We start from the raw sequence: 26,847 nt of genomic DNA, 5'->3' as shown, positions 1-26,847 counted from the left end.
TTGAAATTGTGGTGAGATTACAGTGCTCTGAGGATAGTGTTAGGTCAAAATATGGCCCTTCCCCACAAGTGCCCTGAAGGGTCTTCATGGCAAAGGAGACAAAATGGCCAAAGGGATACATTACAGCATTGGCACCTTGGTGCCTGGGCAGGTGTAGGGCTCCTGGAATCCCTGCCCTTCACTTATACAAGGGCCCAGATCTGAGTGTTGCTCTGTCCTGTAAGAGGGGTGGGAATAATTGGGGGACAGGGGGCAGACAGAAGGCAGGAGAGGGCACCTCCTCATGGCACCGAACCTAGTAGCCCAGCCAGTCCGAGGCCCTCTAGGCCAGGAGAGATGGTCTGGCCCAGACACCGAGGAAGGATGAGGGAGGGGAGGAGCAGCTCTTCCTTTGCCCCAGACCACCCTCTTCTCATCTTTCAGGAGGGAGGGGTGGGCAGAGCGCGTCAGAGTTGGGGAAGGATTTCTGAGCTCTCCTGAAAACGGGGTCTCCAAGGGGCAGCCAAGCTCCAGCTGGATATGGTGTGACCTGGAGGGGCCCTCCTGGGGGATTAATAGGGTGAGGAGGGGAGGCCTGAACCAGAAGAGCTTTTCAATATTGATGAAAACTGGTTAAGCAGATTTCAAAAGCAGGTTAAAGGAAATACCTTTAATTACATTCAGTTCAGTCACTCAGTAGTGTCCGACTCTTTGCAACCCCATGGACTGCAGCTCACCAGGCTTCCCTGTCCATCACCAACTCTCGGAGCTTGCTCAAACTCATGTCCATCGAGTCAGTGATGCCATCCAACCATCTCATCCTCTGTCATCCCCTTCTCCTCCCACCTTCAATCTTTCCCAGCTTCAAGGTCTTTTCAAATGAGTCAGTTCTTCGCATCAGATGGCCGAAGTATTGGAGTTTCAGCTTCAATATCAGTCCTTCCAATGAATATTCAGGACTGATCTCCTTTAGGATGGACTGGTTGGATCTCCTTGCAGTCCAAGGGACTCTCAAGAGTCTTCTCCAACATCACAGTTCAAAAGCATCAATTCTTCAGTGCTCAGCTTTCTTTATGGTCCAACTCTTACATCCATACATGACTACTGGAAAAACCATAGCTTTGACTAGATGGACCATTGTTGGCAAAGTAATGTCTCTGTTTTTTAATATGCTATCTAGGTTGGTCATAGCATTTCTTCCAAGGAGCAAACATTTTTAAATTTCATGGCTTCAGTCAACATCTGCAGTGATTTTGGAACCCAGAAAAATAAAGTCTGTCACTGCTTCCATTGTTTCCCCATCTATTTGCCATGAAGTGATGGGACTGGATGCTGTGATCTTAGTTTTCTGAATGTTGAGCTTTAAGTTAACTTTTTCATCTTCCTCATTCACTTTCATCAAGAGGTTCTTTAGTTCTTCTTTGCTTTCTGCCATAAGGGTGGTGTCATCTGCATATCTGAGGTTATTGATATTTCTCCTGGAAATCTTGATTCCAGCTTGTGATTCATCTAGGCCAGAATTTCACATGATCTACTCTTCATATAAGTTAAATAAGCAGGGTGACAACATGCAGCCTTGATGTACTCCTTTCCTAATTTGGAACCAGTCTGTTGTTCCATGTTCAGTTCTAACTGTTGCTTCTTGACCTATATACAGATATCCTAGGAGGCAGGTCAGGTGGTCTGGTATTCCCATCTCTTTCAGAATTTTCCACAGTTTGTTGTGATCCATACAGTCAAAGGCTTTGGCATAGTCAATAAAGCAGAAACAGATGTTTTTCTGGAATTCTCTTGATTTTTTGATGATCCAACGGATGTTGGCAATTTGATTTTTGCATCCTCTGCTTTTTCTAAGTCCAGTTTGAACACTTGGAAGTTCACGGTTCACATACAGTTGAAGCCTAGTTTAGAGAATTTTGAGCATGACTTTGCTAGCTAGATCAGTGCAATTGTGCTGTAGTTTGAACATTCTTTGGCATTGCCTTTCTTTGGGATTGGAATGAAAACTGACCTTTTCCAGTCCTGTGGCCACTGCTGAGTTTTCCAAATTTGCTGGCATATTGGGTGCAGCACTTTCACAGCATCATCTTTTAGGATTTGCAATAGCTCAACTGGAATTCCATCACCTCCACTAGCTTTGTTCTTAGTGATGCTTCCTAAGGCCCACTTGACTTCACATTCCAGGATGTTTGGCTCTAGGTGTGATCACAGCATTATGGTTATCTGGATCATGAAGATCTTTTTTTGTACAGTTCTTCTGGGTATTCTTGCCACCTCTTCTTAATATCTTCTACTTCTGTTAGGTCCATACCATTTCTGTCCTTTATTGTGCCCATCTTTGTATGAAATATTCCCTTGGTATCTCTTATTTTCTTGAAGAGATCTCTAGTTTTCCCCATTTTATTGTTTTCCTCTATTTGCATTGATCACCGAGGAAGGCTTTCTTATCTCTCCTTGTTATTCTTTGGAACTCTGCATTAAAATGGGTATCTTTCCTTTTCTCATTGCCTTTCGCTTCTCTTCTTTTCTTAGCTATTTGTGAGGCCTCCTCAGACAACCATTTTGCCTTTTTGCATTTCTTTTTCTTGGGGATGGTCTTGATCACTGCCTCCTGTACAATGTCATGAACCTCAATCCATAGTTCTTCAGGCATTCTGTCTACCAGATCTAATCCCTCGAATCTATTTGTCACTTCCACTGTATAATCATAGACCTGTCTCCTGACTTCCCTGGTGGCTCAGATGGTAAAGTGTCTGCCTACAATGCGGGAGACCTGGGTTCAATTCCCTGGGTCGGGAAGATCCTCTGGAGAAGGAAATGGCAACCCTCTCCAGTACTGTTGCCTGGAAAATCTCATGGATGGGAGAGCCTGGTAGGCTACAGTCCATGGGGTCACAAAGAGTTGGACACGACTCTATAATCATAAAGGATTTGATTTAGGTCATACCTGAATGGTCTGGTTTTCCCCACTTTCTTTAATTTAAGTCTGAATTTGGCAATAAGGAGTTCATGATCTGAGCCACAGTCAGCTCCCGGTCTTGTTTTTGCTGACTGTATAGAGCTTCTCCACCTTTGGCTGCAAAGAATATAATCAATCTGATTTTGGTGTTGACCATCTGGTGATGTCCATGTGTAGAGTCTTCTCTTGTGTTGTTGGAAGAGGGTGTTTGCTATGACCAGTGTGTTCTCTTGGCAAAACTCTGTTAGCCTTTGCCCTGCTTCATTTTGTACTCCAAGGCCAATTTGCCTGTTACTCCAAGTATCTTTTGACTTCCTACTTTTGCATTCCAGTCCTCTATAATGAAAAGGACATCTTTTGGGGGTGTTAGTTCTAGAAAGTCTTGTAGGTGTTCATAGAACCATTCAACTTCAGCTTCTTTAGCATTACTGGTCAGGGCATAGACTTGGATTACTGTGATATTGGATGGTTTGTCTTGGAAATCAGAGAAGGCAATGGCACCCCACTCCAGTACTCTTGCCTGGAAAATCCCATGGATGGAGGAGCCTGGAAGGCTGCAGTCCATGGGGTCGCTAAGAGTCGGACACGACTGAGCGACTTCACTTTCACTTTTCACTTTCATGCATTGGAGAAGGAAATGGCAACCCACTCCAGTGTTCTTGCCTGGAGAATCCCAGGGACGGGGAAGCCTGGTGGGCTGCCGTCTATGGGGTCACACAGAGTCGGACACGACTGAAGCGACTTAGCAGCAGCAGCAGCCTTGGAAATGAACAGAGATCATTCTGTCATTTTTGAGATTGCATTCAAGTACTGCATTTTGGACTCTCTGTTGACTATGAGGGCTACTCCATTACTTCTAAGGGATTCTTGCCCACAATAGTAGATATAATGGTCATCTGAGTTAAATTCACCCATTTCAGTCCATTTTAGTTCACTGATTCCTAAAATGTCGGTGTTCACTCTTGCCATCTCCTGTTTGACCACTTCCAACTTGCCTTGATTCATGGACCTAACATTCCAGCTTCCTATGCAATATTACTCTTTACAGCATCAGACTTTACTTCTATCACCAGTCACATGCACAACTGGGTGATGTTTTTGCTTTGGCTCCGTCTCTTCATTCTTCCTGGAGTTATTTCTCCACTGATCTCCAGTAGCATATTGGGCACCTACTGACCTGGGGAGTTCATCTTTCAGTGTCCTATCTTTTTGCCTTTTCATACTGTTCATGGGGTTCTCAAGGCAAGAATACTGAAGTGGTTTGCCATTCCCTTCTCCAGTGGACCACGTTTTTTCAGAACTCTTCACCATGACCTGTCCGTCTTGGGTGGCCCTACACGGCATGGCTCATAGTTTCATTGAGTTAGACAAGGCTATGGTCCATGTGATCAGATTGGTTAGTTTTCTGTGATTGTGGTTTTCCTCCTGTCTGCCTTCTGATGGATAAGGATAAGAGGATTATGGAAGCTTCCTGATGGGAGAGACTGACTGAGGGGAAAACTGGGTCTTGTTCTGATGGGTGGAGCCATGCTCAGTAAATCTTTAATCCAATTTTCTGTTGGTGGGCGGGGTTGTGTTCCCTCCCTGTTGTTTGACCTGAGGCCAAACTATGGTGGAGGTATTGAAGATAATGGCGGTGTCCTTTGCAAGGTCCTGGGACTGGTCCAGGGAATATTTGGGACTGCTCAAAAGAATGACTTAGAACAGTGTGGAACCAGGAGGCAGAGGAGGAAAGGGGTGCTGCTTTTGCAGTCACCCCAACCCTGGCTTCAGCTGGAGGGGTTGGGGGAGGAGGACGAGATCCCCAGAACCACGCTGCCAGGCTGCAGTAGTCCTTCTGGCTTCACATCTGTAAACTTAGTCCCTGATTATGAGATTGTCTTGTTAGCTGATGGAGCCTTTGGAGCATCTTTGAGGCACAGTGCGGGGAGGTGATGGAGAGAGCCTGTGCCCTCAGCCAGTCTGGAAACTGAGAGCCACCAGCATTGCTGGCCGATCGGTAACTCTCCCTGCACCTTCTCCTGTCCCTCAGCCAATTGTTTATAAAACAACCAGGGGGATCCTTTAAAAAAATCTCAGATTTGTGTATGCCGCTACTTAAAACCCATCAATGGCTACCCCATGTTGTTAGGATAGAGCCCCTAATTATTTCCTTGGCCTTCAATGCCCCACCAAGTTCTCCACCATTAAAGGCCCCCTCATTCCAAGCTCTGTGCCCTTCCATCAGCATCCAGCACACAGTCTTCCTGGCCTCAGGGTCTTTGTTCCTGCCCTTCCCTTTGCCAGGAATGTTTGCCCACTTAATTCCTCCTCATCCCTCTCAGGCCTCTCAGGCCAGGCCAGGCCCTCTGTCCACTGATGAAAACACCCTGTCCTTCTTCCTTGAGGGTGTTAACCACAATTACAGTGAAACCATCAATTGTCTAATTCGTCCTTGATTGTGCTTCCCAAGCTTAAATGTCAGCCTTGGGGTTGGGGGGAGGGGTGTGAGTGGGCCATGTCAGTGTTAATCACCCTATAGTATTACATATTCTTGGTATGATACATCTGAGAATATGAAAAACACTGGAATCAGATAAATCTGGGTTTTAAACCCAATTCTGCCGCTTACTAAGTGTGGGACCAGAGCATGAATCTTAAACTAAGAAGCCTTTATTCCCTCATCTATAAATTGAGGATACTGATCACTATTTGGGGCTTCCCTGGTGGCTCAGACGGTAAAGAATCTGCCTGCAAAGCAGGAGACCCGGGTTCAATCCCTGGGTCGGCAAGATCCCCTGGAGAAGGGAATGGCTACCCACTCCAGTACTTTTGCCAGGAAAACCCCATGGAAAGAGGTGCCTGGAGGGCTATGGTCCATTGGGTCATAAAGAGTCGGACGTGACTGAGCGACTAACACACTTCCCACACACATCACTATTTTCCTCATCACCTGTTGGGAGGACGAATCTAGCTACACCTGGGTGGGTTCTTGGCCATGTACTGTAGCCACCTAACAGCGGGTTTTGGCCACTTCCCTGTGCAGGCCTTTGCTCAGAGCCAGGCACAGTAGGGCCTGGGTTCCAGCCGTGTGGCCGGACCCTGGGGCCTGCGGAAGGGCAATGCTGATGCTAGCAGGAGACTCGCCCCCACCCACCTCCTCCAGCCGTGGGAACACAGCAGCTTTCAGGGGGAGGTGTGCGGTTTCACTTTCATAGTTTTCAAACAAGAAGACAAAAAGAGGAAAAATGAAACCACCCGGGAAAGTGGCAGGGGCCCACTTTGTCCGCAGCCTAACAGGTTTTGCTCGGCGGGCACAGCTGGCCTCAAGTATTTATTTATTTTTTAAGTCACTGACTCATGAGTCAGTCGGTTGGCTTGGTGGTAAGACGCAACCCGCTATCAAGGAAATAGCTGATGAACGACATGGCGTGGACACCGTGCCAACACACCGCTCCTGACTTCTGCAAATCCCTTGTTTTCGGGCCAGCACGGGCCAACTGGAGCTGCGGTTCCTCGCGCTGCGCTCCAGGAGCCACCGCCAAGCGCATCTGAAATCCTCAACAGTTGTCTCATGATTGCTGCTCGCCGCCAATGCGTGTTTGCTGTAATTACACCGTGTCTAAAGGAGAAGCACAAAAGACTTGTTGATTTTGGATGGGGGCTGACCTGGGCTCCTGGCAGAGTGCGGGCCGCCCTGGTGAGGACGTGACCAGCTGGGGCAGGTGCTGAACCAGGGCCATTGCAGCCCGGCCGCCTCAGCCTCGCCCTGCCACTGCCAGCTGACTCAAGTCGGCTTTCTTTGGAGAATCACCCGAGGGGAACAAAACGAGGAACTGGAGTTCCTATAAAAAGCAGCTCGCTCCTTCCTCCAGCCAAGTCCCCACATGATAATCATCTCTGAAGTGGGCCGCCCCTCCCTCCCAAGCCGCTAACCACGCTCATTGTCTGTCTCTTGTCTCTGCGAGGAAACAGCTTGGCTTCCGAGAGAGGCCTGTCCACCCTGGCTGGGGAGCGGCGGCCATCCCATCTGAGCCCGGCGGCTTCCTGCTTCCCCCACCCAGGCTGTGCTGGGCCGTTGAGAGGTCGGCCAGAATGTGCTGGAAAGGAGAGCGAGCTGGCTTGGAGCTGGGGACCCTGGCTACAGTTCAGAGGCCGCCGCTCATGTACTTAGTGACATGGACAAACTGCTTACCCTTGTGGGGGGTTCAGTTTCTCCATCTGTTATTTCGGGAGGTGGGGGTTGGGCTACAAGGTGGTTTCCAAACTCCATTGAAATGTCTTCCCAGGGAAATATTAGATAGAACCTCACTGCTGAAAGCAGAACTACTGGATGGAGGTGGAGATTGCATCCCCCAACTCCAACCACCTAGCATCTCTAGCTAGGGGACCTCGGGGACCCTGGAGGAACCCCTGGGTACCGTGGAACACCATTTGAAAACCGTGGGCTCAGATCTCATAGGTCTGTGCCAGGCTTTGGGTTAGAAGAATCTGTACCTGTTGAGGTAAAATCCTAGGGGTTGCCTTTGGCTCTGTCAGGTGAACCTGATTCCATCCTGGGATGGGGAGGGGGGATCATTTCAGCAGGAAGACGACAACCCATGGTTACAGCAACAACAACAAGAACAGTTTTGCTCCCGCTGAAGTTTCTTGAGCAACTGGCAGGCCGCCACGAATGTACTTAGGCGGAAAATCACCAGAAAAAAATGATATAATCTGACAGATTTTTCACAGGCTTAAATATTCATGAATTAAAGGAATTGGCAGAATTTTCTACATTATTAGCTTTCATCATGGCTGCAGGAGCAGTTGGTATACTGGCTGCTCTTCAAGATCCATTAATCTCGTCCATCATAAGAGCAGCCATTTTAAAATTAGCTATTTTTACTGAGTGATGGTGTACGGGGGAGATGGGAAAATGGAAATGCTATTCCAGTTTAAAGGTCCTCCTGCTCCTCACTTTGAAATCAGCAGGGGAAGCCAAACAGCATCTCTACAGGAAGGGGGTCAGTGTGACTCCAGGGCTGTGGAAATCGAAGCACAAGGTGGGATACAGGGCCCCTCTAGTTCCTTCACTAAGCACAGCCAGCCTTCCGTCTGCTGAACCCAAACTCTGGGCCAGGGACTGGGCAGGGAGTTTGAGACACCTTTCTGGGATGCTGAAACCAAGAGACCCAAATAGGAATTTCTGGGTAAAGATGACATTTTGATAACAGTCTTGCTACCAGATAGCACTCGGGGTGCAGGACTGCAGAATGGCCAAGTAATAATATTCATCATTTGTGGAATGTGTACTGTAAGCTGGATACTGGGTACTGGGAGGTATCTATCTACTGGACGGTACCTACCTTCCAAGATTTTTGATGCTAGAGTGAGATGGTGCATGGTTATTATATATATATATGAAACAAATCAAGAGAGGTCAAGTCAGTTACCCGAGGTCTCATAGCCAGTGAAAGGCAGGGTCATGATTCAAAGCCAAGCCTGTATGTCCCCAAAGGTAGAGTGTTATAACTGCTGGCCTATGGCACTGTGGAGGATCATTCTCTCAACACATCCAGAATCTGCTAGGAGGAAGCTGCTTCTTTCAAAGCATAGAGCAAACTTGTGGATCAGATCATTCCTACAGAAACTTGAAATCAATAGGTTAATTTCTTCCTCCCTCCCTCCCTTTCTCCTTCCATCCTTCCTTCTCTCCTCCCTTCCTTCCCTCTATCCTTCCCCCTCCTGTTTTACAATGTAGGTTTTATTATTCTTCAGGTATGGTAAAGCCAGCAGTTCAGAAGATGATTGCTGTTGAAAAGGTAGATTATTACTCACAGTTCCCCAGAGGAGGGCAGGCCATGCCACAAGGGGCTATGTGGGGAAGTACCAGGGTAGATCAGGAGGCAGGAGTGAGGGGAAAATGTGGGCGAGAGTCTTTACTGTGGTTTCCAAGGGAAGGAACAAATGAGGCAAGCTAAGCAGGTTTAGGATTTGCTAGTTAGAATGATTTCAGCAGTGCTCTGGGGTGCAGGGACTGACCCTAACAATCTGGTACCTGGCCCCTGGGGTGAGGAGGGAAAGTAGGTAGTGACCCAAAGTGTAAGCCTGAAAAAGGAGGTAGCTGGGGGGCAGGGTAAGGGGATGGGTGGAAAGAGGGACTGGCTGGTTTGCATATGAAACTCATACTATCTCAGAGTTTACTAGCCTTGGGAGCTGCAGACTCTTCAGGGCCAGCAAAGCCCCAGATTTCAAAGCATCAGAAAGTCAGGGGGAAAAAAGACATGATTATTATGTTCACTCTCACTCATCCATCTATCCATGCATCCATCTGACTATCCAGTCATCCATGTATTTATTGAGTTTCTGCTATGCGGGGTGCTGACTTAGGCACTTCTGTAGGCCTTGCTCTGATTCTTCAGTACGAGGCTGAAATCTGCATGCTCAGGAGAGCCTGTTCCTTGCCTACCAGCCTCATCTCAGAGGCAGAGCTTCCGGGAACCAGGATTTCCTTGGTTCACTTTCTGTATGCAGGTCTGCCTTGTTGCACATGAGCCAGGGCTCAAGGAATTGCAAAGAGGTACTCTGTTTAGGTGCTATCCAAAATATTTAACAATGCAGAGGCAGAGGAGCTAAGTAGATGCACAACCAGATGGGTGCATTTGGTTGAACGTCACCTGCCTGGGTGAGACCAGACCCTGCTGTGCTGCTGGGGGTGGGGTGGGGTGGGAAAGGGGAGGGGGAGTGGCGGAGGTGGGGACCGAGACAGTGTCAGTGCTCCCTGTCTGCCTACATGGGACCAGCAATTGCTCTGCGTCTCAGGATATTTCTTTGTTGCTGAGGAGTGAAAACTGCAGACAGATTGAGTGGGGGAGCTGGCATTTGGGTAGCAGTTCTCACGTTTATCATCAACAATAATGATGATTAGTCATCATAATAATTAATAATTATTTACACTTGTATGGTGCTTATTTGTGGAGTATTTACTCCATGCCAAGTGCTTTTAAAACAGCTTATAATTGTAGCCAAAATTTACCGAGCTCTGCCGGAGGCCAGTCACTTCTGTGCTTAGAACTGTCTGGACATCACCGTGGTTAATCCACACATCATCCCTGTAAGGCAAGGATGTAATCTCCCTTCTACAGGTGAGGAAAGAGGTTAAGTCTCAGAGAGGTTAAGCTACCTATCCAGGGTGACACAGTGAGTAAGTGGAAGAGGTGGGTCTCAAAATTCAGTCTGTCTGACTTCCTCTCAGTTCTCTCCTTGCCCAGCCTAACCCTTGGCCCTGTACATTCTTGTTCCTATGGGATCAAAGAGAAGGGTCAGGGTCTGGGGCTGTAGGCACAGGTGTTCAGGCACTGGGGGGCTCCTTGAGGAGGGGCTCTTTCCCTCCTTTTCTTACCTTTCTATTCTTGATTGCCCATCTTAGATTTATTCTCCCACTTTCTTATCCATTCCTCATTCATGACTAAATCGGTTCTCCAGTCCCTCTTTCCACGATTCTTCCCAACTGTGCTCTGCACCTCTGAAACCACCCACTCCAGTTTTCTGGGGACACAGGAAAAATTGTAACACTCATGTATAAGCCCTGGGGCTTTCAACTCATCAACAGAGGTGAAGTGCCTGTTGCTGCCAGAGAGGGACCCTCTCCAGGAAGGAAGTAAAGGTGGATCCAGGGGTGCCTTTCCTCAGCAGGAACATTGTTTCTGCTCCCCAATACTGCTGGTGCTCACAACAGTTCTGTGGCATGAACAGGAGGGAAGGTGGTGCTGCTGGTACTGGGTGGGACATACAGGTCTCTGCTCAGCTTCCTCATCTGCAAAATGGGCATAACAACACTAACCTAATGTGAGCTCGAGCTCAGTTGCTTCAGTTATGTCCAATGCTGTACGACCCTATGAACGGTAGCCCACCAGGCTCCTCTGTCCATGGGATTCTCCAGGCAAGAATATTGGACTGGGTTGCCATGCCCTCCTCCAGAGGATGTTCCTGTCCCAGGGATCAAACCCGCGTCTCCTACACCTCCTGCACTGCAGGCAGATTCTTTACCACGGAGCCACTGGAGAAGCCCCGTGGTTTTCAGTGAGGCTTAAACATGTCAGTGTATTTCCCAGACCACAGCAAGCACCATATAAACACTGACTATGATTGTTGTATTGGTTACCATTGTTGTCATTGCTTTGCATTCTAGCTATGTGACTCTGGGTTTACCTGACTTCATTTCCTCCTTTTTAAAACAGGGATATAAAAATTGCCACTTGGGGTCTTGGGAGGTATTTCACATAAAGCACCTTGCACAGTGGGGTTCCCAGGTAGCGCTAGTGGTAAAGAACCTACCTGCCAATGCAGGAGACTTACGAGAGACATGGGTTTGATCCTTGGGTTGGAAAGATACCCTGGAGGAGGGCATGGCAACCCACTCCAGTGGTCTTGCCTGGAGAATCCCATGGACAGAGGAGTCTGGGGGGCTACAGTCCATAGGGTTGTAGAGTTAGACATGACTGAAGCGACTTTGCACGCATGCACACCTTGCACGGTGCCCACCTCTCAATAGGTGCAAAGTTAACCACCATTCTCTTTCCCCTCTCCTCTTCCCCATTCACATGTATCGATTAGCACTAAGGCCCAGGGAGGTGGTTTCTGCGGCTGTCGCAGCAAGCCAGTGATCAGTCTAGAAATAAAGCCTCAGACTAGACTGGGTTGGCAGAAAATGCCTATCTTTGTTGCTCGGTCTACATTTTGACTGCATTTCGGCTAAATCTGTTTGTCCCCAGTGGTCTTGGCTCTCTCAATCCCTCCTCAATCTGTGTATACCTACCAATTACTTGGCGGAGAAGAGTCCGGCACAGTTCTGAAACACAGGGACATTCGGAGCTTCATGGGTTTCCTCCGGCAGGATTATGGTGCAGGCATTAAAGTCTTTAGCAAGCTACAAAAGAAAGGTAGCACGGAAATGATAAATATTCTTTCTGAGCTCCATTAATTCCTGTCTTTAGGCGGGACTGCACCAGGAGGCTGACTCATCCCAGGTGGTGAGGCTTCCGTGGGGGCTCATCTCCCACCACTGTGTCTGCCTCCCTGTAGAGCCCACCACCCTTTTTCTTCCTGTGGGGTCCAGATTGTCATTGCAGAAGGGGCCAGATGCAGAACTCTGCAGAGCTAAAGCTCCCCACCCTCTCCCATTGCTTAGCCATATGGCGGAGCACAGCAGCGCAGTGGGTGCTGGGTCCCCAGGCCACCTTTCTGCCCAGGGAACCTCTAAGAGCTCAAGCGTCTTTGCACATGAGGCCTGTAGGTGGCAGCGACTCCCGGACCCAAGAAGATAATCTGTGTTGGGGAGAGGGGTTGAGCCTGGAAGCAGGCTTGACTTGGAAACACCTGGGGATTACAGGTGGAGCTTGGACTCAGTCTGGAAGGCTAATCAAGAAAGCATATCAACACTAGAAAGGGCAAGACTAGGAGGAAAGTTGTGAAAAGGTGGCTGTAAACCCAGACTGCCTAGTTTAAACACTTGCTCTGTTGCTTTCTGGCTATGTGACCAAGAGCAAGTTGCTTCCCCTGATCCCCTGCGCCGCAGTTGCTCCATCTGTAAAATGGGAATCATGGAGTAAGCAACTTAAAGGATTGTTTAAAGGCTAGATTAGAAATTACTTGTCAAGGTAACTAATAAAGACTAAATCTATGCTCAAAGTCCCCTTCATCAAACAATGAGTAGTGCTGTAGAAAACTACCGTGGCTGCATTGTCTTCTCCAAGCCTGGGTCACAGAACCACGGGTCCAGAACCCAGGTTACAGGCTGGGTAAGGGGACAGGACCTGAGAGAGCTGACCTGTGCACTGGCCTGGCAGCTCCTTCCTTCCCAACCCTGCCAGGCTTACTGCTGCTGCTGCTGCTAAGTCGCTTTAGTCGTGTCCGACTCTGTGCGACCCCACAGACGGCAGCCCACCAGGCTCCCCTGTCCCTGGGATTCTCCAGGCAAGAACACTGGAGTGGGTTGCCATTGCCTTCTCTAATGCATGAAAGTGAAAAGTGAAAGTGAAGTCGCTCAGTCGTATCTGACTCTTAGCGACCCCATGGAGTGCAGCCTACCAGGCTCCTCCGTCCATGGGATTTTCCAGGCAAGAGTACTGGAGTGGGGTGCCATTGCCTTCTCTGGCCAGGCTTAATCCTTAGGCATTGAAGTCCTGGGCCTGCCGTGCTGGCTCCTGACTAGGTGGGGGAGGGTGGGGACAGGGAGAAAGGAAGCTAAGGACAGGCTGCTTTCCACACAGTGAGCTCTTGACAGCACCTTTTCATTAAACCATCTCTTTTGAAAGGCTTCTGTCCCCAGCGTAATTGAGGCTTTGGTTCCCTTCACTGCTGTCCGCTTGTTTTCCAAAGAACTGCTTTGGTGCCCCTTGGAGCTTCTGACAGATTTTCAGAGCAACAATTAGGGAATCCAAAGACTGCGTGTGATGTAGCCTCTGCTCAGATGCCTGGTGTGCCTCAGGCCTTAGGACAGGTCGGGCTGGATGGGATCACAGACCTGCCTGCTTAGACCGTAGGGCTCAGTCTCAGGGATCCCAGGAAGTGAGGAGACTCTTTTGGTAGAAACATCTGCTGGGCTCAGGGGTCCCTAGCTCCCATCCTGTTTTTTCCATTCTTTGGTCTTTCCTTCCTTCCAGTATTGTACTGGCTTTGAACTTAAACGCCCTAGAAATACATTCATTAGGTAGATAGCACTTTTTATCAAGGAGGCTTTGGGCTCTGTCTGTAAAACAGCCACAAAGTCCAACAACACAGGAACAGAGGCTTTGGCTGGCCCGTGAGGGCTTCAAAGGCTGCAGATCTGACTCCTAGTCAGTGATTGAATCCGCTTTGTAACCTCCTCTCCAAGTGGTGCTGGCCTCTCTAAACACGGGTGATGCAGAGCTCAAGACCTTCAGAGGCAGCCAGTGATTATGTGTCGAGGTAGCTCGGATTGGTTGGTTGGTTCCAGGGACATGGGGATGAGGCCAGAAGCTGCACCTGTCCAGGGATATTTTTTTTTTAAATATTTATTTACTTATTGGCTGCCTCAGGTCTTGATTGTGGCAGGCAGGATCTTCGTTCGGGCGCACAGACTCTCTAGTTGAGGTGCACGTGCTCAGAAGTTGGGGCGCTCAGGCTTAGTTGCCTCGCAGCATATGGGATCTTAGTTTCCTGACCAGGTATTGAACCTGCATCCCCTGCACTGCAAGGCAGATTCTTAACCCCTGGACAGCCAGGGAAGTCCCCAGGGATATTGAAGTAGCACTATTATTTTCCATCAGGTGTGGGAGAGGGGTGGGGTTGCTGTAAATATGAAAAGGCTCAGTCCTGCCCTCCAGGAACCTGAGAAGCTCAGTAGAAACCTGTCTTGAGTCCAGCGCTTTGAGGGAACGGGAGACAGTTTGGGCATAGCATTAAGGGTGCAGGGGGTCATGAACTCTGTACTGAGAAAGGGCACTCACACCACATCCCACCCCATAATCTAACCTCAATCCTTAGAACTGCCCTGGGAGTTGGGTCTCATCATCTGCACTTCATGCCTGGAAAAAGGGGTGCCCAGGGAGGCTGTGTACCTTCCCCGGTTGCCAGAGGCCTGGCCCACTTTGTGGCTGTGTGTGGACTGGCTGAGGCAGGATCCTGGGCTGCTGCGCCATGCTTCGGTACCACCATTCGTGTGTGGGGGCCGCTTGCGTGTCTATCTGGTATTGGGCAACAGGACTTCCTGTTTATCTGTTGCCAGGGGCTCTTTCACCACCATTAAGCCTGCCCTCCTGGAGGCCGAGCGTGCTTCTCAATTCTTTCTGCATAATCGTTTGCTGGTTTCTTCAGGGATGGGTAGACTCCTGTCACCCAGAGCCATTTCCCCACCTGGGTTCCTTTCAGGGCCTGAGGGTGCCAAGAAACCCTGAGCCCCTCCCAGGGGACCTCACCCCGCGACCTTGTGAGGCTGACTCACTCCCTTCCTGAGGCCAGCCACAGCTCCAGCTGCTGCCTTTGCAGCAGTTATCTTGCCCAAGGGCGCTCAGGTTTCTCTTTCTATCTCAATCCCCGTGTGGACTCAGAATCTTCAAATAGCGGGTAGTGGCATCAGACAGACCCAGAGGTGAACGCCAGCATCTGTTATTCTTTAGTTGTGTGATCTTGGGCAGGTCACTGCTCCTCTCTGAGCCTCAATTTCTTCAACAGTAAAACAAGAATAAAGATTAAAAAATCAGAATTAGTTAACACTATGACTTTACTGTCTCTGTATCAGGTATTATATATATATATTTTTGTCTGAAAAAAAAATCTTTGTCTTAGGTTTTGGAGAACATGCTGGCTATATTTTCTAGGTCTATATTTTTTCCTTTAGCACTTAAAAAAATTGGAATATAATTGCTTTACAATGTTGTGTTAGTTTCTGCTGTGCAACAACACGAATCAGCCATTTGTATATATATCCCAACCCTCTTGAGCCTTCCGCCTATCCCTCCACCCCCTCTTCCATCCCTCTAGGTCATCACAGAGCACCTAGAGTCTGTCATAGAGAGTGAAGTAAGTCAGAAAGAGAAAAATAAATATTGTATATTAATGCATATATATGGAATCTAGAAAAATGGTACTGATGAATCTATTTGCAGGGCAGGAATAGAGGTGCAGAGATAGAGAATGGACACAGAGGGGAATAGAGAGGTTGAGACGAATTGAAAAAGTAGCATTAATGTGTACACACTGCCATGTGTAAAACAGGTGGTTAGTGGGAAGCTGCTATATAACACAGGGAGCTCAGATCAGGCATTGCTCTAAGATACTTTATACACATTATCTCATTTAATCACTGTAACACCCATACGACATTAGTCATAGTTTTGAACCCCTATATTTTAGATGAGTTAAGTGAGATCACACAAGCAGTTATGGTAGAGGTGGGATACAGGAGGAGTCAGGTCTATAGTCCTTATAGCTGTGCTATGTCTCAGGGATGCACATGTTTGTCTAATAAATTATGTCTCCTTTCCCACATAAGGAATAAATGTAATGATGTTTGTATGTGCCCTGTGCTAGCTTGGCATATAATAGATGCTCTTTAAACCTTCCTTGTCCTCCTTGTCCTCTTCTGGCTCCCCCACCCCTTTCTTTCTTGCCCCCCGTGTGGACACACCTTATGGCTACAGCAAGGGGGCCAACAGGCTGTGTTTGAGGAAGGCTGGTGGGATAAGCCTGAGCCGGTGTCTCACACTTCCCCCTGTCCCTCTGCATCGGGGACAGCCAGCAAGCAGTTCAGCACACTAGCAGGCATGGGCCCAGTGTCCCTGGAGCTGACACACATCTCTGTTTCCCAGAGGAGTAGGAGGGTGTAGCAACTGTCCATGGGAGGCTGTCAGTAGGCCTGGGGTCACAGGGTTCCTCCCATATCCTCTGGGAAGGTTGTCTGCCTCTGTTTACATCCATTTCCCCATGGACAAGCTGGAGGTTAGAGATCATGTGGCATGGCATCTGACTATAAAGGGGAGAGCTGACAAGGTACAGACCCAGCCACTGGGATCCACCAGGGAGACTTCCATTTCGTCCCACAACCATGTAGATAACCAAGGCCTTAGGTAGAATTCGTACTTTCCTAATCTCTTTCTTTTGGTTTCTCAAACCCTCAACCAGCTCAACCCCAAGGGGCAGCCAGTTACAGTTCCCCACAGACAGACCCAAGCCTGCTGGAACTCTGGGGAAGTTTCAAGAACCAGTTTGACCACAAAACCGAGAAGCAGGTCTGTTAGGCCCTATCTGGACAGAGTGGTCATGGTAGCTGTCAGATGGGGATCCAAATTAGTCATGGGAGGAACAGGAGCCAGGCTGGGGGTGGAAGCAAGCCCCGATGGGCTCTGCTCCAGGGCCTGGGATCCAGCTGGGGCAGAAGCAGAGGCTGTGTTGCAATTTCACTGCAGATCAACTGGGCCATCTCTTGTGGGTGGCACTGCGCAGGGCTGCCAACCCTTGTGTGTTTTTTTTCATAGATACAGAGATGCTATCACATGGCCCAACTGCCTTCAGCATCGTGCTGTGAGATGAAGCTGGAGGGAAGTTGTATGATAGGCATTCTTGGCCGAGCCAATGGCTCTGGCAGGGTGGGGTGGAGGGGGCCAAGGTGGAGCCAATGTTTGGACAAGTTGGAAGCAATTGTTGGAGGAGCCCTGAGCCAGAGGTCCCCCTCACTTCGGGTCAGAGTAGGCCCCTGGATCTGTTTTCAAGGGAAGAGGTTAACACTGACCACACCACCACCACCCCCATTTAAACTGTTGCTGGCTATGACACACAGTAGCCAGCTCATCAGCCTGAGGCTGTCACCTTCTGTCTGGGATACACAGCGCCTGGAAAGGCAGTGAGGTGTGGTAGGAAGAACATCAGCTTTGGAATCTGACCAACCTGAAATTAAATCTCAGGCTGACCTTGGGTAAATCGCTTAACTTCTCTGGATCCCATTTGACTCATCTCTGAAAAAAATAAAATAGTAACAATTTCTAGTCAGGATCGTTGTGAAAACTAATGATAATGTGGGAGGAGGGATGGCACATGTGCTGCTGCTGCTGCTAAGTCGCTTCAGTCGTGTCCGACTCTGTGCGACCCCATAGACGGCAGCCCACCAGGCTCCCCCGTCCCTGGGATTCTCCAGGCAAGAACACTGGAGTGGGTTGCCATTTCCTTCTCCAACGCATGAAAGTGAAAGTGAAGTCGCTCGGTCGTGTCTGACCCTCAGCGACCCCATGGACTGCAGCCCACCAGGCTCCTCCGTCCATGGGATTCTCCAGGCAAGAGTACTGGAGTGGGGGCCATTTGTAGGAACTCAGTAAAGGTTAAGCACTTTTCTTCCTCCTCGTACAAAACACACAGTCCTCCAGCCACTTCTAGGTTTATCCTCTTAATCTTGGTTAATGGCTGCAAGGCCTCTTTGCCTGGCTGCTTCTGCCTAGATCAGAGATCAGCAAACTTTCTCTGTGAAGGGCCATAGAGTAAATATTTTAGGCTTTGCAGGCCACATGGTGTGGTGTCTATGGCAGCTACTCCTCTCTGCTATCATAGTGCAAAAACAGCCATAGATGGTTTGTAAATGAACTGATGTGCCTGTGCTCCAATAAAACTTTATTGGCAAAAACAGGCTGTGGGCCAGACTTGCCCATAGGCTGCAGCTGACCAACCCTTGGCCTACAATTTCAAGACTAAACACACCTGGTTATCTCCCAAGGGACTTCCCCAGGCTGGTTTCACTTTGTCCATTCAATAAGTTTTGTAATTCCTCTCTCAAATATTCCCCAATCCATTGAACAGGACTCCTTTTGGTCTTTGGCTCATGAAGTGTTAGGCTTGCCTCCAAACTTAGCTTATGCTCTTTCTCCTTTTTTCCCATTTCCTCTCTACCCTTCTACATTCCACCTCCAATCAATCTTGCAGGTTGTCCTATAAAATAGAGGGCTCAAATCAAGGTCTCTTAAGTCACATTGGGTGAACATCCCTCAACATCCTTCAAGGCCAAACTCAGGCCACTGCCACAGTATCACTCCCTTTTCGGCTCTCCCACATCTGCGCCGTTGATGCCAGCATGGCCCTCATGTGGCCCCTGGGTTGGACTGGTGTACCAGTTTCAGTGATAAGCCCTTGAGGCTTAGTCTTCAGCTTTCCTCCATCTAGCACATAACAACTTGCACTCTCACCCAGCTTGATATTTTCAGGAGTTCCTGTGTATATGGATCCAGAAGAGTCTCAGGCATTATCTCTGCATATATTGCCTATCTCTCATTCTCCTTATTCTTTCCTTCTGGAGCTTCAGTTGGTTGTAGCTTAACCTCTGCATTATATTTTCCTTGATTTTTATTTTTGTCCTCTCTGTTCCATTTTCTGTTTTGTTTTGCTCTTCCAATATAGTTGGGCAATTTCTTTAAATCTCTCCTCTAATTCAGTGATTCTTTATCTAGTCTGGTATATCCACTGAATTTTTAATTTCATAGATTATATTTTTCTCATTTCCAGAAGTTCTATTTGAGCCTTCATAAACACCTGCCTGTAAATTTTGGTAGTTTCTTATCCCTTTATCATTTGTCTTTGTTCTGTCTTTTAAGCCTTTAGGTTTTTCATACACAGCTATTTTATGATCTATCTTATTATTCTAATATTTTAAGTCTTTGAAGATCTAAATCAATGTTTTTCAAGTGAGGGCAATTTTTCTCCTTCAAGACATTTGGAAATGTCTGGAGACATTTTAGTTGTCAAAACTGGTGGGGTGTGTGTGTGTGTGTGTGTGTGTGTGTGAGTGTGCACACACACTTCTGGCCTTTAGTGGGTGGAGGCCAGGTATTCTACTAAACATGCACAGGAGAGCCCTTATGGAAAATAATTATCTGGTCCCGAATGCCAATAGCTCTGAGGCTGAGAAATCCTGGTTGAAATCTGTGGCTTGTTGTCTCTGCTGACTCTAGTTCATGGTGACTCATTGCTTTGAGTTTGGGTTTTTTTTTGTTTTTTGCTGCTGCTAATTCGCTTCAGTCATGTCTGACTCTGTGCGACCCCATAGACGGCAGCCCACCAGGCTCCCCGTCCCTGGGTTTCTCCAGGCAAGAACACTGGCGTGGGTTGCTGTTTCCTTCTCCAGTGCATGAAAGTGAAAGTGAAGTCGCTCAGTCGTGTCTGGGTCTTAGCGACGGCAGCCCACCAGGCTCCTCCGTCCATGGGATTTTCCAGGCAAGAGTACTGGAGTGGGTTTTGTTTTTTGGAGTTTGGCAAATCAAAGTGAGAACACTTTACTCGAGGATTTGTATTTGCTTCTTCTAACCACCAGGGGGCACTGCCAACCTGGGACCAATTCGCTCACTATTCTGGCTTGGGGGTTCTGCGTCACATAGGTAGCATATATTCAAACCCCAGACTTCCATGAGAACTGGCAATAAGAAATTTTGTGTGTTAGACTTGGATGAGCTGGAGCCGACCTCCATTTGCTGGCTTTGGATTTCTCTACATCAACTAATGAGTGAAGAGCTGAGCTTGGACTTAACAAATGTGGCTTGAGTATGACTTCCGTTCAGTCCACCCTGCCTCATGTGTGCGTGAATGTGACTATGCTATAGTATTTTGTACTACATCATTTCCTAGAAGTAATTAGAAAATTTAAAAAATGCAAAACTTATTGTAGGAACAGTAGGTTCCTTAATCTTAGTACAGCTGGGCTAAACATGCAAATTATCTGGCCTGACTAAGGCCAGCCTCAGGGACACCATCACTCCCTTAACGTGATGGCATCCGCTGTGTGCTCAATGATGAGGGGAGGAATGATATTAAATACAGGCACATCACGCTGACATTATGTTGTCAGAAATCGCTTTTCAAAGTGAAGCTTAGTAAATCATCTATGTGTGTGCTATGGCGCTTCAGTTGTAGTGAAGCATCTTGTGTCTCCTGCATTGGCAGGCAGGTTTTTTACCATTAGCGCCACCTGGGGAACCCCAAGTCATCTACGCTGCAATAAAACAAAAATAAGGTAAGGTTTAGAGAGCATCTTGCAATACAGTCCCTCCTCCACAGTTCCAAAATCCAGAGAGATCTCAAACATCAAAAGCTGATTTTGTCAGATTAGCACGAGCTCATTTGACTGGAGAATCTGACTTGGACTGACCTGTGGTTAACTAGTCTGCATATTTGATATGGACATTCATGCATTTTGCTACAGAAATATTGGGTATGTGCCTGATCATAAGGTGCTGCCCCAGATTCTGCTAAATCTCCTATATTCCCCAGTGGCTCAGTGGTAAAGAATCTGTCTGCAATACAGGAGCCACAGGAGATGCGGGTTTGATCCCTGGGTTGGGAAGATCCCCTGGAGGAGGGCCTGCAACCCACTCTAGTATTCTTGCCTGCAGAATCCCATGGACAGAGTAGCCTGTGGGTTACAGTCCATGGGCTTGCAAAGAGTCAGATATGACTGAAGCGACTTAGCATACATGCATGCACTGTATGAGATATAGACTCTGTCCACTAGCACCAACTAAAATCATAAAACTTCTGATTTCCAAAACACGAATGGCTGTCAGGTCCTGTAAGGGTTGGCATCCTATGGGATTAAGTTTGAAGGAAAAGATTCCCTCAACCCTACTCTCACAAGCACCACACATGTAAGAATACATTTGAACACACAATTGTTGAATGTTTATGGTGCCCGTTGGATGACAGTAGGGACTGTATTTCCATGATTAGCATTGCATGATCATCACAAGGTGAATGTACAGGGATTTGAGTGGGATATGTTTCTTTGGGGGTTCTTTCACCCCTTGGACAATGCTGGACATGTAAAGAGGACAAAATATATATATTCAGTGCTGCTGCTGCTGCTAAGTCGCTTCAGTCGTGTCCAACTCTGTGCGACCCCATAGACGGCAGCTCACCAGGCTCTGCTGTCCCTGGGATTCTCCAGGCAAGAACACTGGAGTGGGTTGCCATTTCCTTCTCCAGTGCATGAAAGTGAAAAGTGAAAGTGAAGTCACTCAGTCGTGCCTGACTCTTCGTGACCCCATGGACTGCAGCCCACCAGGCTCCTCTGCCCATGGGGTTTTCAATGACTCCTTCATAAACCCTTAGTTAGTGTCAAAAAGTTTGTCAAGAAACCTTTATGTTTGTTTTCACAATGGCAGAAACAGTGCAGAAATATACTTTTATTATAAAAATAGTACTCAAAACATACAGTGTAACATAGGAAACTTCTCCTTTACCAAACACTCCTGATACCCTTCCCAGGAAATAACCCTGTCAGCACTTAAAGCAAATATTTCCTGTTCACTCTTTGGACTGTGCTTAGTTACTCATTCGTGTCTGACTCTTTGAGACCCCATGGACTGTATCCTGCCAGGCTCCTTTGTCCATGGGATTCTCCAGGCAACAATACTGGAGTGGGTTGCCATGCCCTCCTCCTCCAGGGGATCTCCCCAAGTCAGGGATCGAACCCAGGTCTTCCAATTGCAGGCGGATTCTTTATCAGATGATCTACCAGGGATGCCTCTCTCTCTCTCTCTCTCCATGTAATTATCTGTATTGGCTTCCCCAGTGGCTCAGCAGTAAAGAATCCGCCTGCAAGGCAGGAGACTCGGGAGACAAAATTTCAATCCCCGGGTCAGGAAGATCCCCTGAAGGAGGAAATGTCCACTTCAGTATTCTTGCCAGGAAAATTCCATGGACAGAGGAGCCTGGCGGGGTGAAGTCCATGGGGTCTCAAAGAGTCGGATGTGACTGAGCATGCATGCATGCCTGCATATAATTACTCACTTAGGTGTTTTTTGTGTAAGTGGGATTGTGCTTTATATTGTATATTGTTCTGAATTGTGCTTTTGTTTAGTTATATGTCCTTTCATATTGGTACTCTTAGAACTACTTCACACCATGGTACAGAAATATTGTGATTTAAAATAATTCCTTTTTTGTATAGATTTCCAGAAGTTGTAGGGCGAGGTCAAAGGATATGTACGTTTAAAATTTTGATAGGCACTAACCAATTGGCATTTAATAACCTTCACCAATTTATAGTTCATAAGAGTGATTGTTTCTCTGATTTCTTTTCTTATCAACATTTGATATTATTAATCTTTTTAACTTATGCCAACCTGATGGGCAAAAATACAATCCTGTATTTCCTAGCTTCCTTGTGAAGCTGAGCATCTCTTCTTCATTTGTTGGTTAAACATGAATATGTATTTAATAATAAGTTGTTTGTTTACAGTCTTTGCCCATTTTTTTTTTTTAAAAACAGTATTTACCCCTTTTTTTACTTCCCTGGTGGCTCAGTAGTAAAGAAACCACCTGCAATGCAGGAACCACAGGAAATAAGGGTTCCATCCTTGGGTCAGGAAGGTCCCCTGGAGCAGGGCATGGCAACCCACTCCAGAATTCTTGCCTGGAGAATTCCACGAACAGAGGAACCTGGCAGGCTATAGACCAAAGAGTCACAAAGAGTCAGACATGACTGAAGCGACTTAGCACACACAACCTTTTCTTAGTGATTTCTAGGAACTCTTTATATATCCTCTATTTAATCCACTTTTGTTTTTTTTTTTTAAAAAACTCTGTTTACTTATTTATTTTTGGTTGTTCTGGATCTTTGTTGGCATGCACAGACTTCCCCTGGTTTCAGAGAGCAGAGGCTTCTCTGGTGGTGGAGCACAGGCTGTAGGCACGTGGGCCTCAGCACTTGCAGCAGGTGGGCTCAGTAGCTGTGGAGCACAGACTTAGCTGTCCTGAGGCATGTGGACTCTTCTCAGACCAGGGATTGAACTTGTGACCCCTGTGTTGGCAGGCCAATTCTTATCCACTGCACCACCAGGGAAGTCCCCATTGTCTTTTTAATTGAGGTGTATTCTACATATAGCAAAACATATAGATCTTAAGGGTAGGGTCTGCAGATTGTTGACAAACGTACACACACATGTGATCATCACTCAAATCATGGCACAAACATCTCCCTGCTCCCGAAGTTTCCCTCAGATCCCTTTCTGGTCAGTACCCCTCAAGAACAACTGTCGTACTGATTCCTATCACAATCCATTAGATTTGACTCTGAGTTTCCTGTAAATAGATCATATTAGCTGGCCAAAAAGTTTGTTCATGTTTTTCTGCAAGATGTTTGGGAGAACCTGAGCAAACTTTTTGGCGATCCAATACAAGCAGACACTTTCATACCTGTCTTCCTTTGCTTAACAAACTATTTTTGAGATTCATCCATGTTATCTGTAGTTAGTGTTAAGTGTTAGTCGCTCAGTCGTGCCCGACTCTTTGCAACCCCATGGACTGCCGCCCACCAGGCTTCTGTGTCCATGAGATTTTCCAAGCAAGAATACTGGAGTGGGTTGCCATTTCTTTCTCCAGGGGATCTTCCCTGACCCAGGGATCGAACCCGGGTCTCCTGCACTGCAGGCAGATTCTTAACCAGCTGAGCTACAAGGGAAGCCCCTTGTAGTTGGTTCTTGTCAATTGCTGAGTGGTGCCCCACTGTCACAGGGGTCCCCCACTGTCCTGGGTAATAAACATAAGGGTCATTTCTGGTTTAGAGCCATAAGGAATAAAGCTGCTATGAACATTTGTACACAGGGCTTTGTGTGGACATGTGTTCTTATTTCTCTTGGGTAAATACCCTGGAGTGGAATAACTGGGTCATAGGGTGAGTGTATATTTAAGCTCTACTAGAAACTGCCAAACAGTTTTTCAAAGTGATTGTGCCCGATGTGTTTTAAATATATTGCAAACACTTTTGCCATGTCTGTGGCTTATGTTTTAACATTGATTAGGGTGTCCTTTGTCATAGAGTTGTTTTGCATCTCTATAAAACAACCTTTGATCTTTTATGTATTCTGGGGATGTGTCTTATCCAGGAAGGCATAATATTAAATATATATATATATATTAACATTCTTTAGTTTGTTCTTCACATTTTGCTCTGTATTCTATCTAGAATTTAATATTTTAATATGATATGAGAAATATCTTTATCCTAGCCCAAACCATACAAGGCAGGGATTGTTATCCCATTTTACAGATGAGGAGACAGAGATTCAGAGGAATTATGTGACTAGCTCAAGCCACACAGCTAGCAGGGAGTAGGTCTGAGATTTAGAAGCAAATGTGAACCCTTTAAATTTGTTATATCTCACAGAACTCTAGACTTTCATCTGCCGCTGCTGCCACTGCTAAGTCGCTTTAGTTGTGTCCGACTCTGTGCGACCCCATAGGCGGCAGCCTATGAGGCTCCCCCGTGCCTAGGATTCTCCAGGCAAGAACACTGGAGTGGGTTGCCATTTCCTTCTCCAATGCATGAAAGTGAAAAGTGAAAGTGAAGATGCTCAATCGTGTCTGACTCTTAGCAACCCCATGGACTGCAGCCTACCAGGCTCCTCTGTCCATGGCATTTTCCAGGCAAGAGTACTGGAGTGGGGTGCCATTGCCTTCTCCAGACTTTCATCTGCACCCTAACATAAATTCTGTAGAAAAGAAGGGGAAGTAATAATACATATACATGAACATATATGCACACACATATATAAAAAGGCACAAGAAGAATAAACCAGAAACCAATAGAGGGGCATGGAAACAAGGTGGAGAAGATTGATGTGGGAGTAAAATTGCTCCAAATATGGTTTTTAATATAGTTTCGTGTTTTTAACCAGGTACATGATTTGAAGGAAAGTTATGACCAACCTAGACAGCATATTCAAAAGCAGAGACATTACTTTGCCAACAAAGGTCCATCTAGTCAAGGCTATGGTTTTTCCAGTGGTCATGTATGGATGTGAGAGTTGGACTGTGAAGAAAGCTGAGTGCCGAAGAATTGATGCTTTTGAACTGTGGTGTTGGAGAAGACTCTTGAGAGTCCCTTGGACTGCAAGGAGATCCAACCAGTCCATTCTGAAGGAGATCAGCCCTGGGATTGCTTTGGAAGGAATGATGCTGAAGCTGAAACTCCAGTACTTTGGCCACCTAATTCGAAGAGTTGACTCATTGGAAAAGACTCTAATGCTGGGAGGGATTGGGGGCAGGAGGAGAAGGGGAAGACAGAGGATGAGATGGCTGGATGGCATCACTGACTGGATGGACGTGAGTCTGAGTGAACTCCGGGAGTTGGTGATGGACAGGGAGGCCTGGCGTGCTGTGATTCATGGGGTCGCAGAGTTGGACATGACTGAGTGACTGAACTGAACTGAACTGAAAGTTACATCACAAATAGGAAAAAAAAGAGAAAACTCCCAAATTGTTCACAAATGCAAACAAATAAACCTGACTGTGAATTAATTTAAGCGCCTAACTGTACAACAAAAAGAATAATTTCAAGAAACTTGAAAAAAACACCTTGACCATACATCTGAGGTGGGATATATTCCATGGACAAATAAAACTAAAGAAGTCTTTAGTTTCCTTAGTACATTTATTATTAGTAGTGATGATGATACAGTAATTTTGGAAGTATTTTATGTATATCATAAAATCAAGTGAATAAATATGTATATTAATGCTGTTAGAAACTAAGTCGGTGTGAGAGAAAAGAAATTCAAGTATTAAATTAGCAACAGCAAAAGAGTTAAGAGAAGAAACAGATGGTTAAATTTGAACTGATAATATTATAAACTGATTTCAGTTTCCCCACCTTTGTCCACGGAAGAGCTTAGAAGCAAGAACTCCAGGAGCGATGAGACCACGCATTGTTCAGTCTTGATTTCTGAGACGACTAACCATCAAAAAGAACTAAACCTTTCTGGAGAAGCAGTTGATTCCAGATTCGAGGAAAGGAAAGTACAAGGTAAGTTTAGGACATCTTTTTGTTCCAAGAAGCAAATTCAGTTCAGTTGCTCAGTTGTGTCCAGCTCTTTGCCACCCCAAGGACTGCAGCATGTCAGGCTTCCCTGTCCATCACCAACTCCCAGAGCTTGTTCAAACTCATGTCCATTGAGTCAGTGATGCCATCCAACCATCTCATCCTCTGTTATCCCCTTCTCCTCCTGCTTTCAATCTTTCCCAAGAAGTGAGGACGTGCTTAAAAACTAGTGAAGTCATGTCAGAAAAGTCCAGAAGTAGACTGGAAGGGATCCCTTTGGCAATATTTGAGGCTTCTGAGCATCAGGAAGAAAAATGGCTATCGTTAATGAAACAAGTAGAAAATTTGCTTGAGACTTCACATGAGACAAATAGAGAAATCCATGAACTCAGTGTGTGTGTGTGTAAGAGAAAGAGAGAGGGTGAGGCAGAAGAGGGGAGCTCTTCTTTTCAAAAGAAAGCCAGCTGAGAACTGTAGAAGGAATGATAAAGCTAGAAAGTCACCGTTTCACAACCTCCAGTGTAATTCTTGATTTGGGCAGGGATCATTCCGTTCAGTTCAGTCACTCAGTCGTGTCTGACTCTTTGCAACCCCATGAATCGCAGCACGCCAGGCCTCCCTGTCCATCACCAACTCC

The 26,847-nt window shown here is 46.9% G+C and overlaps 1 long non-coding RNA gene across 1 annotated transcript; it reads right to left on the bottom strand.

The window, feature by feature from the left end:
* Nucleotides 1-891: 891 nt before the first annotated feature.
* LOC133255711 (uncharacterized) lies at nt 892-19,461 on the bottom strand. The gene is made up of 3 exons (XR_009739032.1): nt 11,718-19,461; nt 8,353-10,715; nt 892-6,539 (listed from the first exon to the last, which is right to left on the bottom strand). It is a non-coding gene; the product is annotated as an uncharacterized LOC133255711 (long non-coding RNA).
* Between the last annotated feature and the right edge of the window lie 7,386 nt (nt 19,462-26,847).

The sequence above is a fragment of the Bos javanicus genome, chromosome 10, assembly GCF_032452875.1.
Source record: "Bos javanicus breed banteng chromosome 10, ARS-OSU_banteng_1.0, whole genome shotgun sequence".
NCBI classification, from domain to species: Eukaryota; Metazoa; Chordata; class Mammalia; order Artiodactyla; family Bovidae; genus Bos; species Bos javanicus.
Note: the sequence above shows the minus strand (reverse complement) of the source record. Positions and strands in the feature narration are given on the sequence as shown.